The following is a 19,564-nucleotide window of genomic DNA, read 5'->3' on the forward strand; positions in this document are numbered from 1 at the left end:
GAAATGAGTTACATGAAATATTGAAAAATCTGGGATGTTGGCCATAAATGTTTAAAGGCAGTTAGTACTTGGGACCAGGTGATGGGTTCAACCCATTAATGGCTGCAATCTCCCACATAACATAAACACAATTGGAAGCAGCAGCACTGTTTATGGGACTGGTTAATATGTTGTCTTCGTGTTGGGTGCTGAGCAGCAGGGCTGAAATAAGGACCAAATTCAGTTTGTAAATCTCTACTTTTAGATTGAGGACTTAGAGCATTTGTAGGAGTAGTAGAAGTAGCTGTAATAGTAGAAGTACTATTACAAGAAGTAATAGTAGAGAAGCAGCATGGCTCAGTGGAAAGAGCACGGGCTTGGGAGTCAGAGGTCACGGGTTCTAATCTCAGATCCGCCATTTGTCAGCTCTGTGACTTTGGGCAAGTCATTTCACTTCTCTGTGCCTCAGTTACTGCAGCTGGAAAATGGGGATCAAGACTGTGAGCCCCACATGGGACAACCTGATCACCTTGTATCCCCCCAACACTTAGAACAGTGCTTTGCACATAGTAGGTGCTTAACAAATGCCATCATTATTATTATTAGTAGTAGAAGTTGTACATTCCAAGTGCTTAGTACAGTGTTCTGCACATAGTAAGTGCTCAATGAATACTATTGAATGAATGAATGAATAGTAGTAGCAGTTAGTAGTAGTAGTAGTAGTTATTTATGGAGTGAAAGCTACGTGAAGTAGCTCATGTTTCCCCATTCCTCAGAAACAGCTAATGATTTTATTCATGCCTGCAGCAACCAGAAGCTCCTTATCTTCAGCTTTAAGGCACTTGGTCAGCTCTCCCCCCATACCTAACCTCATTCCTCGCTTAGTACAGCCCATCCCATACAGTTCACTCTTCCAACATCAATCTACTGACTGTGGCTTGATCTCTTCTCTCTCTCTCTCCATCAGCTCCTTACTCACATCCTCCCTTCTGCTTGGAATCCCCTCCCACCTCATATTCCACAGACCCCCATCCTCCCCATCTTCAAAGCTGTATCAAAATCGTACCTCCCCTAACTTCAATATCATATATGTAGTAGCTTCTGCATTCCCTAAGCACTTTTACAAACTCATCCTACCCTCGCCCCCATAGCATTTACGCCCATATCCACATATTCCTCTGCTTACGTATCTGTAATTTACTTTAGTTTCTCACCCACTAGGCTGTAATCTTCTTGAGGACAGGGAGTGTATTTACCAATTCTATTGTATAGTAGTCTCCCAGCTGCCTAGTACAGTGCTCTGCATACAGGAAGTGTTCAATAAATACCATTAATTGTGCTTGGGTATTGAAAATACTTGGGGAGTAGGAGTCAAGCAAATGACACATTCCCTGCCCTCAAGAAAGTCTTACACTCTAAATGGGAAGAAGGTCTAGAAGAAAAGAGTCTGGGTGATGCTTTCTTTCCCAGTGGGAAAAAAGAGGGAACTGGTTCATGGATGGTTCACCTTTTTCAATCTTCCAGTTAAATCATATAGAAAAGCTCTGCACACAGTAAGTGCTCAATAAATACGACTGGATGAATGAAAAGGAAAAAGACTGGAATCACTGTCTTTTTTTCCTGGTTTACCTTTGTATCTCTATCGTGCACCACTGTCATTTGTCTACTGTTCAAATGGTGAAAAATGTATCCAGTTAAATTAAGTTGTTCAAAGGGGATTTCTTTCAAGAATGAGTTAGCAGGAATTGGTGGGTAAGGCAATCAATCTAACATTTGAAAACATATTTCAAACTGTACTCAATTTTCTAAAACTCTGTGTTGAGCCCAGATGGATAATGAGGCTGATTTCTAGAATGGAGTCATGAACTTTGGGTTCAGAGTACTGAAACCCAAGGAAATTTCCTCCTTATCTCTAGTCAGTCATCATACCTTTCTAGTTGTCTACCTCCCCTTTCATTTTCTTCCAAGGATTAATGTTTTGTTAGACTTGAAAGGTCTTGAAGTGGTTATTGATCAGTAAGTGTAAAGAGATCTTCACTACTGTCTCATTTTCTACTAAACAATCCAACCAGAACTATGCAAACTTCATCAGAGTTATCACTAAGATTCTTCTATAGATTGTAAACTCCTTGTGGGAAGGGAACTTGTCTGCCAACTCTGCTGTACTGTATTCTCTCAAATGTTTAGTACAATGCTCTGCACAGAGTAAGTGCTCAACAACTACAATTATCCAACGATTATTCTCCCCACTTCAAAGCCTTATCGAAGGCACATCTCCTCCAAGAGGCCTTCCCTCACTAAGCCCTCTTTTCCTTTTCTTCATCTCCATTCTGTCACCCTGATTTGTACCCTTTATTCATTTCCCCCCTCCCACCTCACAACACCTGTGTACATTTCTGCAATTTAGTTATTTACATTTATTTATATTAATATCTGTATCCCCCTCTAGACAGTAAGCTCATTGGGCAGGGAATGCGTCTCATATTGTACTCTCCCAAACGCTTAGTACAGTGCTCTGCACCCACCACTCAATAAATACAGTCGTTTGACTGACAAATGATTAATTGTTTGATTTCTGGTTATTCTAGTAGCAGAATATCTCACACAAATTCTGAAAATTCAGCACTCTTTTTTCCAATAACAAAATCAATCTTGATTATTCTGGAATGCATTAACTTGAAATAAATTCTTAAAAGAAACTGAAATGCAAAACAAAGCAAAATACACTGCTGGTCTATGATATGGTCTACATAATAAACTTCACTGTTTTAATGATGATGATGATAATGATGATGATGATGATGAAGGCATCTCCCATCAAGAATGATGGAAGAATGTTCGTCCTGAGTCTTGAGGATTGAGACTCTGTGTGAAGGAATTGATTATAGGGCTAAAAGTTTGTACAACCACCTGAATTTACTCAAATTTACTGTTGGATAATTACCATTTGATTGGTATAAAATATGAATGAACCCAAATGCACAAAACATGAGGTGGCAAAGTTTAAGAGCCATAAGAACTCTGTGTACTAACCTGCTGTTAAAACACCAGGTCCAACTCACTTCACTGATTTCAGCTGTTTTTCTCTTGTCAATGATATATCATCTCTGTTAATAGCACTGGAAACCTGGAGGAACTGTGTGAAATTTGACTCCCTGAACATCCGTCCTATTGGTTAGGTTGAATTGGTTGAATCTTTGTTCATTCAGTTCATTCAATCATATTTATTGAGTACTTACTGTGTACAGAGCACTGTACTGAGTGATTGGAAAGTACTATTCAGCAAGAGAGGCAGTCCCCGCCCACACTGGGCTTACAGTCTAGAAGGGTAGAGACAGACATCAAAACAAGTAAACAGGCAAAAACAAGTTGTTTTACCTCTAAGTCTAGAGAAGATAAAGATGACTGAGGAGGAAGGATTTTTAAAAAAATCCTGGCCTGCAAAAAATTTTGACAGTATTATCAGTATAATTTTGGAATGGTAAATAACAGTAAAAGGATTTTGGTTTTCTTCTACTCTTTGGATGCTTATTCGACCTGGGTCTAGCATGGTAAATGTCACTGTTTTCTGCAAATGATCTTTCAATTCCTCACATTTCTCTGAAAAGGAAACTCAGCATTTTTTTTTGTAGGCAAGTACATGAAGATCCCATGGCACATTCCATGCAAACACCTGCCTTCTAACTAACCATGGATGTAGTCTTCCTTCTTTACATACATCATCCTGTCTCTCCCTTACCTCCTGAACACCTGAATTGTGACCACTCTTCTTAACCCTAACAGATTAACTCTATTGCTTCCCTCTAGTTGTAATTTATTTCTTATTCTGCTCCCACAACTGGACTGTAATGTCTTTGAGATCAAGAATCATGTCTACTACCTCTTTTGTACTTGCCCAAGTGCTCTGCATGAATTAAGTGTTCAGTTAATACTATCAATTAATTATTGACTGATAAGGATGAGGGGCTGAGATGAATGTGATTTATTCACCCACTCCCATAAATCAGAGCCAGAGAAATCAGTCAATCAATCAATCAATCAATTGTATTTATTGAGCACTTACTGTGAGCTGAGCACCATATTAAGCATTTAAGAGAGAACCACACAACTGAGTTTGTAGATGCGCTTTCTGCCGACAAGGAGCTTGCAGTCTGGAGAGAAAGACAGCTAGTAAAATAAATTAGAGGTAGATGCATGAGTGCTGTGGGGCTGAGGATGGGATGAATATTAAGTGTTTAAGGGTACAAAGTGCAAAGGCATCACAGGAAGGAGAGGGAGTAGGGAATATGAGGGTTAAATGGAAAAGGACTCGGAAGAGATAGGATTTTAGTAAGGCTTTGAAGGAGGAGAGAGTGGGATCCAGATAAACTGGGCAACAGGAGAAGTTGCAGCTGCTGGAGTCCTGAGACCGAAAGTGTCTTCACCCCCTCATTTATGGTGCCAACTGTAAAACTGACAATATTCCAGCCAGCAGTTTCTGATCCCCAAACACGTTTAGAATCTTTTTTTGTTCTAGTCAAAGGCTGCTGTATATCTTTCAGTGCTGATTTCAAAGGGCACTCCACAGATGTATGGGAAGCAGCACTAGGAGAGTTGGGCCAAATGTGGAGTAATTTCATTCATTTGTCAGTAGACGTCTTTTGGTGTTTCCCAGGGAAATCAAAAGCTGCATTGTGATTCATGATTTTACTGGAAGTTATTACGTGTCTGCTAATTCTTTGGTATTGTACTCTCCCAAGGGCTTAGTACAGTGCTCTGCACATAGTTAGTGCTCAATTAATACTATTGATTGATTTCTACTTTATCAATTTTTAACTTAGATCTCAGCATGTGTCACTGAGAATCCTTGTTCTTTGTTTTTTCTTTTTCATCTGGCAAAGTCTAAGCACAACCAATACTCAGTTAACTAAAGAGAGCTAGAGGCTGCCACTGAATTCTGTGAACTCAGCGCGCAATTTCCAGTGTTGCAAGGGTGGAAACGAGAAAGTAGACACTGGAATTTAGGAGGCTACTAGATACCCAACTAGAAGTGTGGCTCAGTGGAAAGAGCACGGACTTGGGAGTCAGAGATCATGGGTTCGAATCCCGGATCTGCCACTTGTCAGCTATGTGACTGTGGGCAAGTCACTTCACTTCTCTGTGCCTCAGTTACCCCATCTGTAAAATGGGGATTAAGACTGTGAGCCTCATGTGGGACAAGCTGATTACCCTGTATCTACCCCAGCGTTTAGAATAGTGCTCTGCACATAGTAAGCACTTAACAAATACTAACATTATTATTATTATTATTATTATTATTAGAAGCTAAATACAGGGCGAAAATGGCCAATCCAAAACAGAAAGAAAACCCTTTAAAGACACAAGAAGGCAAATCAATCATATATATTGAGTGATTACTGTGTACAGAGCACAGTAGAAAGCACTTGGGAGAGTACAACACAACAGAGTTAATAGACATGTTAACCTCAAGCTAAGTGGCAGAGTAGTGTGAGCTCCTTCTGGGTGGGAAATGTGTCACTTTTTTTATTCTGCAGCTCCCAAACATTTGGTAGAATGCACTGCACCAACTTTGTGCGAAATAAATGTTACTACTAATAATAGTATTTGTTAAGTGTGTATTACATGCCAAACACTGTGCTTAGTGCTGGGATAGTCACAGACAGTCACTAATAAAGCAGCTTGTTGTGGGCTCACCACAGAAGCAAGAAGCAGTTTCCCGAGGTATGGATGCAGTTCTTGGTGAATAGCAGCGTGGCTCAGTGGAAAGAGCATGAGCTTTGGAGTCAGAGGTCATGGGTTCGAATCCTGACTTGGCCACTTGTCAGCTGTGTGACTTTGGGCAAGTCACAACTTCTCGGTGCCTCAGTTACCTCATCTGTAAAATGGGGATTAAAACTGTGAGCCCCACGTGGAACAACCTGATTCCCCTGTGTCTACCCCAGCGCTTAGAACAGTGCTCGGCACATAGTAAGCACTTAACAAATACCAACAACAGTATTACAAGAAAATCAGGTCAAACACAGTCCCTGTCTCACACTGTGCTCAAAGTCTAGAGAAAGAGGAGAGCAAGAATTTAATTCTCAGTTTATAGATGAGGAAACTGAGGAACAGAGACAAGCGACATGTTGAAGGTTACACAGCAGGAAAGTAGCAGAGCTGGAATTCAAACTCAGATCCTCTGACTCCCAATTGATCATTCAATCAATCAATCATTCAATGACTGACATTTATTTAGCACTTACTGTGTTCAGAGGACTGTACTAAGAACTTGGGAGAGTACAATACAACCGAGTTGGTAGAAATGTTCTCTGCCCACAAGGATCCATATTGCTTTCATTTCCTACTAGGTGGAAAACAAGACGAGAAGGCACATCAGGTAGAGTTGTTCCCCAAGAGTTCTATGTTATACTGTAGTATTTAAGTTTGTGCTTCACTGGGTCTTTAAAATATTTGTATGCTCTCCCAGCTTGCAGATGGTGCTTGGTCACATCAGGGCAACAAAGTAAGCATTCAGAACAGAGCTATCTCTCTCTCTAGTTGGAAAGAAACAACTCAAGTTAAAACTCATGGATGATTTCACACCATGACGCTAATGCAAACACACTCTTCCACGACAGTGTCGGCCACCCCACGACAACAGAAAACATCTGTATAATAGGCTGTTACATTACACGGTGCGTTACAATTAGAAACGTGCCGAAGTGTTAGATTGGGTGTTTATTTATGGTCCATGAAAAGGAAGATTCTACGGGCTTCTCAAGAACAACTAAATAGACCAGGAGGGTAAAAGAGATATGTTGAGTCCTACAGTAAATTTCTGAACGATTCCATTCTTCATGGCAGAAACCTTTTCCAGAAGGGCTAGATACCTGAAAAAGAAAAATAAATATAAATCAGTATTACAAATGGTGCATTGAGTTTGAGTCCTCATTTCAGAAAGGCAGGAATGGCCGTGATTTGAGATTTACACTAAAGGTTTTCAGATTGAGCTCTCTTAGAAACAGCCTGCCCTAATGGAAAGAATACAGGCCTTGGAGACAGGGGATCTGATTTCTAATTTGGCTCTTTCACTTGCCTGATGTATGACTTTAGGCAAGTTACTAAACTTCTCCTGTGTAAAATAGGGATTTAATTCCTGTTCTCTCTCCCCCTTCGATTGAGAGCCTCATTTGGTAATTATAACAATATTATTATGACATTATTATTATTGGTATTTGTTAAGTGCTTACTATGTGCAGAGCACTGTTCTAAGCACTGGGGTAGATTTACAGGGTAATCAGGTTGTCTCACGTGAGGTTCACAGTCTTCATCCCTATTTTACAGATGAGGTAACAGGCATAGAGAAGTGAAGTGACTTGCCCACAGTCACACAGCTGGGAGACTGTGGAGCTGGGAGCTGGCAGATCTGGGATTCGAACCCATGACCTCTGACTCCCAAGCCTGTGCTCTTTCCACTGAGCCAAGCTGTGGTACTGAGATTGGGTCTGACCTGATTATCTTGAATGAACCCCAAAGCTTAGAACAGGACTTGGCACAGAGTAAGCCATTGGTGCCAGCTCCTTAGAGGGGAGCATGAGGGTTTTGGCCCTGGGATTGTAGCTACAAGGGCAAAGTCAATGATTTCCTGACAAAAGTTTTTTGTCTCGGCTCTTAGCGCTATTCATATCAACCAGCTCACAGACCTATAAAGGCACAAAATATCTTTCTTTTTGATCCATTAGCAATTTGACACTGGGGGCACTCCAAGCCCCATCTCACTTTTCTCCCAAGCCCTCCCCATCCAAAAATCCCACACCCCCCAGTCCACACCCTCAAAATGAGAGGAGCCCACTATTTAAACCCCAACCTTTCTGACTTCCTAGTTGCATGAGAAAGTTCCTGAACTTTTTTCTTTCCTTTTCCAGCACCTTTTGTTTTTTTCCTGAAGTTGTGTACCTTCAGGGTCTAAAAACATGCAATTTGGGGGTGGATTCCTTCATTAATTGAGTTCTTCAAACAGTATATATGTGATGACTCTGTGCTGTGTCAGTTCATGGGCATGTGAGGGTCTATTCTACTTGCGATTGAGATTTAAAGAACTGGAGATTACAAAACACATTCATTTTGCTTGGCTCAGACATTTTGAACAGGCTCCACTTTCCACATTTATGCAGTTACTAGTTTTCCATCCCAGAAGTGAAAGTCCTAGACTGCAGGTGGGGCTGATGGCAGTGGATCAAAGTGAATTCAGGTTTCCTCCAGAGTACCCTTCAGATATTTGGAGTTTCTGCTTGTCCAATGATTAAACATGTGTCATTTAAGCTGATTAGACTGTAAGCCCGTGATTAGACTGTAAGCCCGTCAAACGGCAGGGACTGTCTCTATCTGTTGCCGACTTGTTCATTCCAAGTGCTTAGTACAGTGCTTTGCACATAGTAAGCGCTCAATAAATACTATTGAATGAATGCTTTTCCACATGATTATGTCAAATATGCATGGAAGGGGACAAAGTTGTCAGTCAATGAACAATACGGTGATACTGGGTTCCAAATTTCAACAGGATGGGGAGAAAGGTTGAGCTACCCAATCATTTTTGAAGAAGTTTTGGGAGATAGATAATCATCACTTTACTAGATTCGTGCTTTCCGAGAAAAGCCAGAGGCCAGAGGAGCATAGACTTGGCTCCTCTACTGCTAACCTTTTCACTGTACCATGATCTCATCTATCTCACTGTCAACCCCTCACCCACATCTTCCCTTTGGCCTGGAATGTCCGCCCTCCTCAAATCCTACAGTCAATTTCTCTTTCCTCCTGCAAAGACTTACTGAAGGCACATCTCCTCCAAGAGTCTTTCCCTGACTAAGCACCCCCCCTTCCTCTTCTCCCACTCCCTTCTGCATCACCCTGACTTGCTCCCTTTGTTCTTCCCCTCTCTCAGCCCCACAGCACTTATGTACATATCTGTAATTTATTTATTTATATTAAAATCTGTCTCCCTACCTCCTTTCTAGACTTTGAGCTCGTTGCAGGCAGGGAATATGACTGTTTATTGTTGTACTGTACTCTTCCAAGTGGTTAGTACAGTGCTCTGCACACAGTAAGTGCTCAATAAATACGATTGAATGAATGGAGTGATGTCTTGCCGTATGCTGTCTAATCACCTTGACCCATAATGACTCTATGAACACATCTCTCCCAGAATATTCCACCTCCACCTGCAATTGGACTGGTAGGGTATCCATAGAGTTTTCTTGGAAAAATCCAGAAGTGGTTTACCACTGCTCTCTTCCATGCAGTGAAATTGAGTCTCCTCCCTCAACTCTCTCCTATGCCGCTGTGACCCAACACATGTGAATTTTGAGTTGCAGCAGATTGCCTTCCACTCGCTAGCCACTGCCCAAGCTAGGAATGGAATGGACAGGCCTCTCCTTGACTTTCCCTCCCATAACCAAGACTGGTAGAGTACTGGAAACTCTCCAGGTATGATCCCAGAAGGGGAAGAGTGATGTAGGCTCCACTAAAGATAGAAAGGCCCTTGTGGTCACAGTTTAGTTTGTCAGATGATACAGTTGGATGCAGTTTTGTGATTTGAATTTTCACCAATATTGAGGTAGCTGTTGTAGGAGGCAACCGTGCTTTCTATGGAATTAATGAACAGACTGTCATTTCAGTGTTGCTCTAATTTCAGAGATGCTCTTTGCTGACTAATGGGAAAGTTTGAAGACGGAGAATAGAACTGGGAATCAAACCCATCAGAAAAACCTCTTGAATCAAGCCCAGAGTGGTGCTTCAAGCTTTAATCTGGAAATCAAGTTTCTGATCAGATCCCTGAGGGTCTAAGCATCATCTCCTAATGAGTGGTGGCATGTTTTGACTGCTCAAATGGTCACTTCCCCTTCCATAGTAATAATTAATGTTGATAATTGTGGTATTTTTAAGCACTTATTTTGTCCCGAGCACTATGCTAAGAACTGGGGTGGATACAGTATAATCAGATTAGAAGCAGTCACTGATTAGATATTTAATCCCTATTTTACTGAGGGACAGAAAAGTTAAATGACTTGACCAAGATCACATAGCAGGAAAGCTTCAGAGCAAAGGTTCAAGGCTATGCTTCTTTTCTCAGGAAACTTTTACCCTGGAAGATAGGCACAACAGACACAATTTGTACAAGGGAGATTTTCACCTCACAGGAATGAATAGTGGTTCCCCAAGGGTCTGGAAATAATAGCAAGCATTTTGGTGAGTTATCTCATCACTGGCCGTGTGAAACAGCTCAAATAAACCTTTCTTGAGGACTTTGGACATTTTTTCACCTTTCTGTACTAAGAGAGTTTTAGTAGGAGAAATGTAAAGTAAAAACTTCATTATCTCTAACACTTAGTACAATTAATATTCTGCAAAGGTGCATGTAACATGTGTGTTTCAAGGATAAGAAAAGAAACACTATAGAGAAGCAATTGAAATTAACCCAAAGGGAAAATGGACAGTGTTTAAAGGAACAGAAAATCTGATTCAGTTGAATGTACTTTGCTTTATCCTATAAAAATCTGCAAATATAGAACTGTCTTTCATAATAAGATTTACAATAAAGAACTGTTGGCCAGAAACCCAAAGAACTCTGTAGAGGTGATGATTATTTTTCTGAAATTTAGAGGTGTTGTCATTAAGTTATTATAGTAAGTGGCAACTATTTCTCAGCTTATTTTGAGATGGTAACAACAGTTCACTGTAAACAAACTGCTAATATCCTTGTAATTATTTGATCAGTGCATATGTCTGCATTGTTCTTTCAGACCAGAGTGATTCTTGAATCTATTGAATGGCAAGTAAGCAGTCCACTGACATGAACTTTAAGTAACCACAATGAATTGTATGAAAGGGAAATTAAGTCTTTCCATAGTCTTCAAACTCTTTCAACATGCTTTATCCTATTGCCTTGAAATTTGGGGAGTTTATAGAACCCTCTTGGAAGCTGGTAGGGAAAATAGGAAACAGAGTGGTCTAGTGGAAAAAGGACGGGCCTGAGAGTCAAAGGACCTGGGTTGCACTCCAGGCTCTGCCACTTGTCTACTGTGTGACCTTGGGGAAAACACTTAACTCCTCTGGGCCTTAGTTCCCTCATCTGCAAAATGGAGTTTCAGTGCTTGTTTTCCCTCCTACTTGGAATGTGAGCCTCATGTACGACCTGATTACCTTGTAATTACCCCAGATTGGCACATATATAAGTGCTCAACAAATGCCACAATTATTATAGTATTTGTGGCGTTGGTTAACCACTTAACAAAGCCTTATGAAAAGCCCATCTCCTCCAAAAGGTCTTCCCTGACTAAGCCCTCATTTCTTCTTCTCTCATTCCCTTCTGTGTCACCCTTATATTTGGATTTGTATCCTTTATTCACTCCATCCTCAACCTCACAGCACTTATGTACAAATCCATAATTTATTTATTAATGTTAATGTCTGTCTCCCTCTTTAGTTTGTGAGCTCATTATGGGCAGGGAACCTCTCTACCACCTTCGTTATATTGTACTCTCCTAAGCACTTAGAATAGTAATCTGCACATAATAAGCTCTCAATAAATATGATGGATGATAATGATGATATACTATTGGGATAGATACAATAAAGGCAGAATGGACACAGTTCCTGTCCCACATTGGGCTCGCAGTTTTTAAAAAACCCCTCAAATCTTAGTAGAGTGCAGTATGTTCAAGGGACACTTAATAAATATTATGAGCAGTCCTACTGCCCCCCTCTCAGGGCCACGCCTGGAGAGTTTCCAGTACTCTACCAGTCTTGACTCCCAGAGGGAGAGTCAAACAGAGGCATGCCCATTCCAGTCCTCACTTGGGCAGTAGCTAGCAAGTGGAAGATAATCTGCTACAAGTCAAAACTCACCTGTGCCGGGCAGCAGTGGCACGGGAGAGAGTCGTAGGCAGAGACTCAAGTTTACTGTGCAGAAGGAGGCAATGTAAACCACTTCTGCATTTTTACCGAGAAAACTCTATGGATCCACTACCAGACAATTGCAGATGGAGGTAGGGCGTTCTAGGAGAGATGTGTCTATGGTATTGCTATGAGTCGGAGATGACTCGATGGCATAAGAGAAGACAAGAATATGCTTGAAATAGACTAGTTCCTGTTCTCCCTGGAAAGTCACACTCCCTTGGAGGCAGCTGCATGTTTCTTGCTCCACTCTGTTCCTCTGCAGATCGTGACTTTTAGGCTCATGAAAAAGTGACTGGAGATCAAGAGGGTCCTAAGGAGTTGGTATTACTGCTCCAGTTCTTGCTGGACTCATCAAAGCTCTCTCCTCTTCAGGGAGTCTTAATGAGAAGTAAAGCAATAAAAATAGCATAGTCTAAAGGAGAGAGCATGGGCTTTGGTGCCAGAGGACCTGGGTTCTAATCCAGATCTGCCACTTCCCTCTTGTGTGACCACTGCAAATCACTTCACTTCTCTGTGCCTCAGTTTCCACAACTGCAAAATGCTGATTCAATTCCTGTTCTACATCTTACTTAGAAAATGAGCCCTATTTGGGACAGGGATATATCCACTGTGATTAACTTATATCCAACCCAGCACTTAGAGCAGTGCTTGAAACAAAGTAAGTGCTTAATAATTGCCATAAAAAGGAACTCCTATTCCTTCCGGCACTCAACACTACTCACCCCAGCCCCACAACATTTAGGTACATATCCTTATACTCTACTATTTACTCTATACATAATGTATTGCATTGCCTGTCTCCCCTATAGCCAGTAAAATCCTTGTTGTCAGGGATTACATCTATCAGCTCTATCTTATTGTATCAACTGATCAATCATATTTACTGAGCACTGGCTGTGTACAGAGCACAGTTCTAAGCACTTGGGAGGGTACAATACACAGAGTAGATAAAAAGTCCCCTGCCCACAATGAGCTTACAGTCCAGCGGGGGAGACAGACATTAATATAAATAAATAATTTTTTATATTTTTTGGTTTTTATAATGTACATAAGTGCTGTGGGGCTGAGGGAGTGGTGAATGAAGGATATAAATCCAAGTGTAAGGGTGGTGCAGAAGGAAGGAGGAGAAGAGGACGGGAAAGCCTTTTGGTGGAGATTTACCTTTGTTGAGGCTTTGAAGGTGGGGAGAGTGACTGTGTTCGATATGAAGAAGGAGGACATTCTAGGCCAAAGGCAGAATGTGGGTGAAAGATTGGCAGTGAGATAGAGAGATAGAGGTATAGGGAGTAGGTTGGCATTAGAAGTGCAAACTGTGAGGGCTGGGTTGTAATAGGAAAGCAGCTAGGTAAGGTAAGTTGGGACAAGGTGATTGAGTGCTTTAAAGTTGATGGTCAGGAGTTATTTAATGCAGAGGTAGATGGACAACCACTGGAGGTTCTTGAAGAGTGGGGGGATATGAACTGAAAGCTTTTGCAGAAAAATGATCCAGGCAGAAGAATGAAATACAGACTGGAGTGGGGAGAGACAGAAGACAAGGAGGTCAGTGAAGGAGGAAGTTGATACAGTAATTAAGGCAAAATAGGAAAAGTGCTTGGATTAACATGGCAGCAGTTTGGATGAAGAGGAAAATATGGATTTTAGCAGTGTTGTGAAGTTTAAACCAACATATTTGATGACAGATCGAATAAGTGGGTTGAATGGGAAAGATGACTCAAGGATAATGCTAAGGTTATGGGCTTGGGAAACAGGAAGGATGATGGTGTTGTCTACAGTGATGGGAAAGTCACAGGGAGGACAGGGTTTGGGTGGGAAGGTTAGGAGTTCTGTTCTGTGTCAGTGGGACATCCAAGTAGAGGTATCCTGAAGGTAGGAGGAAATGAGAGATTGCAGAGAGGGAGAGGGATGAGGGTTGGAAATGTAAATTTGAGAATCATCCACATAGAGATGGTAGTTGAAGTAATGGGAGTGAATGAGTTCTTCAAGAGAGTGGGTATAGATGCAGAATAGATGGGGATCCAGAGCTGAACTTTGAGGAACTCCCATAGTTAGGGGATGGGAGGTAGAGGAGGAGCCTGCAACAGAGACTGAGAATGAGCATCCAGAGAGATAGGAGAAGAACCAAGAGAGAACATTGTCAGTGAAGCCGAGGTGGGGTAATGTTTCCAGGAGAAGAGGGTGGTCAGTACTGCCAAAGGCAGCTGAAAAGTCCAGGAGGATTAGTATGTATTGTCAGGAGGATTAGGAAGGATTATACTTTCCCATATGCTTAGTACAGTGCTCTGCACAACATAAGTGCTGAATGAATATTATTAGTTTATTGATTGATTGCCACTCTCATTATAGCTGTCCTCCCATAATCCATGTACCCACCCTTAGGTTTTCCTACCTTCTCTTTACAATAATGAGAAACCTCATTTCAAATCAATATTGCCAAATACATTTTAATTGGTGTTCAATTATTGATCACTTGAAAAGTCACCTTGCTAAACAGACAGTTATTTTCTGCCCTCTTACTTCTTTTTCTTACAGAAATACTTTTTCCAAAATCACATTGAGTCATGAATGAGAAATGCTTATTGCTACCATTGCTTGGATTTGTTGTTTTATTACGGGAGTTGGTGCCAGATGCTACCTGTGAACCACAGAGAAATATTTAGCAAGGCTTCTTGCAATGTATAGAAAAGAGCCAAATAAGATTCAAAGCTATAGATTCTTCACTTGTAAATCGACTGCATGATGCCCATTGGCAATTACAAGCCATTCTGAGTGTCAACCCTGCCTTTCTTTTCCTCTGTATTATTGCATTTCTTTGAGGAGAAATCTAAAACTGTATGATGGAAAAAAGAGATAAGAAAGGGGGCATGAGGCTTCACTTGGTTCATCCCGAATGGCTGTGGTTTTCCATACCCATTAATCTCTAGGCAGCTGTCCTTCTCTCGCATACAAATAAAAACTAACCACTCCATAATGCGCAAAAACTCCCAGGGCTCACGGATCTAGTCTGAAGCCTATTAAGAAGTTAATTTATCCCTAGCACACTCTCATTAGAAAACTCCCAGTTACAAATCCTTCTGCCTCTTTCACTTTCAGTTCCATCTATGGGCCAGATCATTTGTTCTAGGTACTACAGAAATGGCTGATTTTAGATTTTGCCATCCCAAAATGCCTTTAGGCAATCACTAGTCTACTTATTTAATAAGTGCACTTTCCTTATTTTCCAATGGGATATAAGCAGAAGGGCTCCAGGATTGCTTATTTAATATTTACTGAATATTTTCAGTGGGGTTAGGTTGATTGGAATTAGTCAATTTCCTACAACAATCCAGCCACACATTTTGCTTCTCTAATGGCAACCTACTCACTGTACCTTAGTCTTATTTATCTCGCTGCCAACCTCTCACCCATACCATGACTCTTTCCTGGAACTCCCTCCCCATTCATATCTGACAGATGATCACTATCCCCATCTTTGAAGCCTTATTAAAAGCACATCACTTTCAAGATACCTTACCTAACTGAGCTCCCATTTCCTCTTTTCCTACTCCCTTCTGAGTTACACTTGTATTGGATTTGCACCTTTTACTCACCCTATCCTCAGACTCATGGCACTCACGCACATAGCCATATTCATTATATTAAAGCTGTCTCCCCATCTAGACAGTTAGCCTACTGTAATCAGGGAATGTCTTTCGATTTTTGTTACAGTATAATAATACTAGTATTTGTTAAGTGCTTACTATGTGCCACACACTGTATTAAGTGTTGACACATTGTGTTCTCCCAAGCACTTAGTACAATGTTCTGCTCAGAGTAAGAACTCAGTAAATACCACTAATCAATTGAGTTAGTCTTCACTGAGTATGGGATAGGCACACAAGGAAGGCTATCTCAGAATATTTAATTTATCCTTGTACCAATATGGATGGCTGAAGTGGGGTGGTGCGGATGGAGCAATAAACTTTGGGAGTGTCTGAAACCTCCTGTGATCCAGTCTCAGCAGAATAACTACTAGGGGGTGTGAGAGAATACAAATGGCATTATGCAAACTACTATCACTATAATCAGTTCTCCCATGCAAGTTCTTATCCTGAAGTCTCCGGATCAAAACTCCTTCATTATTTCTGATGGAAGACTCATCTTCACCACCATCTTGTGATGCATTTAGAGGTCGAATGTCACATGCAGCATCTTATCTGTGTAGATGGATGGAATCTTAAGCACTTAGTACAGTGCTCTGCACAAGTAAGCACTCAATAAATATGATTGAATGAATCTTGAGATCAGAAAAGGACCATGAATACCTTTTCCTTATTGATCCAAAAGGAATATTCTGATCCTTGGCTTCAAGTCTCTCCACCTGCTGTCTCCTTCTTACCATCCTAGTTGGTCCCCCTCACTCCTCCTAAGCAAACCTCCTAATAATACCTCACTCTCTGCTCTCCCATCTCTGGTCCATCACTTATGTTCTTCCTTGAAGGCAGGGTGCTCTGGGTTCCTATGATCTGGCACATTTTCAAGGGCACTAGAGAAAGCCTGATATTTCATCCACAGTTACGATGATGAGAATGTTCTGGAGACCGTAGGGTCTGGAGAATTCCCAGAAGGAATGCTGGGTATTGTCTCACTGTGTGTGACCATTAGACGATGGAGTCTTCAATCAGAAGCGATGACTGAACCTCGGCCCTGGGACTTCAGGACATAAAACCCTTGTGGAACAATTGGGAACAATGATACCTGTTTGTGAGGCACCACTGGCATTCATTCATTCATTCAATCGTATTTATTGAGTGCTTACTGTGTGCAGGGCACTGTACTAAGTGCTTGGAAAGTACCATTTGGCAACAGATAGAGACAATCCCTACACAAAAATGGGCCTGTCTCTCATCTCTGCCAGTCATATTCTCCCTGGGACTGAGTGACCATTTGCATTTTGAAAAAATGGTACTAGAGACTTTAATTTAATGACAAAGAACATTAGTTTGGTTCTCTCAACAGTCCTTATTCTAGACTTCTCGAGGGCCTAGTATAGGCTCTGGACCAAATGGGCCCTCCAAAAATGTTGTGATGACTAGCACGATGACCACTACTCCAAAAACAACAACTACTATTACTGCTACAACTACATTTTGAGAAGCTGTGTGGCTCAGTGGAAAGAGCCCAAGCTTGGGAGTCAGAGGTCATGATTCTAATCCCGGCTCTGCCACTTGTCAGCTGTGTGACCTTGGGCAAGTCACTTAACTTATCTGTGCCTCAGTTACCTCATCTGTAAAATGGGGATGAAGACTGTGAGCCCTACATGGGACAACCTGATTACCCTGAATCTACCCCAGCGCTTAGAACAGTGGTAGGTAAATAGTAAGCGCTTAACAACAACCAACATTATTATTATTATTACTTTTTCTACAATCTCTTCCTATTCTGCCTAGCTCTACAACTCAAGATTCCTCCCCATCCCATTCTATCCTCAGAAGACTTTACCTGGAGATGTGACGGGTGAGGACAAAGATACAGTTCTGTTCTCGTTCAGTATTAGTAATGCACCTGTCTTCTTACAGAAAATGCCCACTTTTTTTCCATGTGCATGCACTTATGTGTGGCAAGTCATGTCTTCCCAAACCAGACAGGTGTTTGTGCACCTGGTATGACAGACAGAGACATTTTACTAAGCTGGGGTTAACAGATCTGCAGCATACAGCTGCCCTCATTCTGTGGCTGACAGGTAATCTCTGCAGCTTTGCTTAGCACTGGAATATAGAACTAAAAGAGAAGACAAAATGTCCCCAACTGCTTTACTATCATGGGGATAGCTTATTTTTCCCTCGAAACACTGCCAAGTCATTTCTTCTCCACTTTCTTCAACCGTATGCTACTTCATACTCTGTATTTTGTCTATATTAATGTATCTAACAAGAATCCTTCAGATTTCCACAAAGATTTTCAGCATGAGAAAAAACAGTTTATGGATTTCTGAGGTCCTGTAACTTAATGGACAATGGGCAAAAACTGGGATCCCTTCTACACTTGTTTGATGTTGGGTAAGCCATTTTCTGTCTGGTGCCCTGTCCGGGTATGAAAAAGTAAATACTGTATTACTCCAACTCAGGTAACCCTTTGGATAATTTTTTAAGCAGCAGGAAACTGGGTTATCTGGCTGAGTAGATAATGATATCAGCTGCTTCCTTCCAAAACAACAGGTGCTTTGGCATAAAAACCTATATCATCATACTGAGATGATGACATCAGTTCATACTTCAGCTTAATTATAAACTACCTCCATTAATCCTCAAATAATTAAACATTTTGTGTGTGCTGCAAGGTGAAACGTAAAGTTAAAGGTGGTTGGCTGTTTATCACAGGGTGAAAAAATGACAGAAGTAGTTTCTATATAATTTATAATTGGCAAAACCTCAAAAATTGTAATCTTCAAGTGCATTTAAATACCTTGCTTATACATTTTGTGATTTAAAAAGGAAGAGGAAAAATAAAGTAATCAGATATGTTTTAAAACTAGCATAGAGGGAAGGAGACTTTATATGCAAATATTGAACATATATGTCTGGGAAAAGACAAGAGATACAGAGTCTAATCTTTACTTCAAAATGAATAAAATCATCATAGATTAACTTAATCAGAATTTTATTGCTCTAGAGTTCTTTAAAATGACCAAATATATAAATGTGGAACATTTATTCTAAATACAATTAAACAAAGCCAAGATAATATATTATCCTACTTTGATTGCTACATCCAGACACACCAAATACAAAATATAAATCTAATGCAAGCAACAATTCATTCCAAATTCCATGCATTTGAATTGAGCAAATTTAAGTACAATGAATATTGACTTGACTTGTGTCCACTAAAAACTAGGCAAGCAATATAAAATTATTAAAATCATTTGGATTTAATAATACAATCTACTCACATAACCACAGTATAGAAATGCAAAATAATAGACAATTATGCTTTCCTTTCTTTAACTTTAAAATATAGCACTGACCTCCTTTAAAACAGATGCTATCTCCAAGAACCATATGTGTCTCTAAACAAATTAGTTATGAGAACTACATCCAAGGACATGGCCATTTAAGAATCAATAAATTATGCATTTGTCATTTGTTATTGTGTAATGCTTATGCTGACATCTTTGATGTGAAAAAAAGTATACCCACCCCACAGTAATAGCATTAACAATTTAACAGTGGTGATGTCTTCGCATAGGAGCAGCAGTTTGAGGTATTATTATTTATCACCATGTACTACCACACACACACACACACACACACACACACACACACACACACAATCACACAGCCCTATGTACACACATTTTGTTGATTCACCATTCATACATTTAAAAATTCACTCTTTGCGGTTAAATTTGTAATCAATGAAATGTAAGTTTTCAGAGCATCCTTTTGTCTGTTTATGGTACTGATAATGTCATGGCTGAACCATTGATCTGATAGTGTTCTGTACAAAATCAGAAAAGAGGTATTTCTCTTAAGGAAAGTGAAGAGAAGGTAGGTGTGTGGGCACACATGATAAATTCATGTGAGAATTTTATTCTCTATAAGTAAAATTCAGCCTGGAAATAGCGAGTGGGTTTAGTGGGAACATTTGGATGACCATATGGAACTCTTACTGGTGC

At 40.6% G+C, this 19,564-nt stretch overlaps 1 long non-coding RNA gene and 1 other non-coding gene across 2 annotated transcripts; both read right to left on the reverse strand.

Moving 5' to 3' along the window:
* Positions 1 to 6,678: 6,678 nt before the first annotated feature.
* Positions 6,679 to 16,474, reverse strand: LOC120638462. Its single transcript, XR_005660137.1, has 2 exons — positions 16,336 to 16,474; positions 6,679 to 6,848 (listed from the first exon to the last, which is right to left on the reverse strand). It is a non-coding gene; the product is annotated as an uncharacterized LOC120638462 (long non-coding RNA).
* Positions 9,319 to 9,456, reverse strand: LOC114816999. The gene has a single exon (XR_003764834.1). It is a non-coding gene; the product is annotated as a small nucleolar RNA SNORA7 (small nucleolar RNA).
* Positions 16,475 to 19,564: the final 3,090 nt, after the last annotated feature.

Source organism: Ornithorhynchus anatinus, chromosome 1 (assembly GCF_004115215.2).
Source record: "Ornithorhynchus anatinus isolate Pmale09 chromosome 1, mOrnAna1.pri.v4, whole genome shotgun sequence".
NCBI classification, from domain to species: domain Eukaryota; kingdom Metazoa; phylum Chordata; class Mammalia; order Monotremata; family Ornithorhynchidae; genus Ornithorhynchus; species Ornithorhynchus anatinus.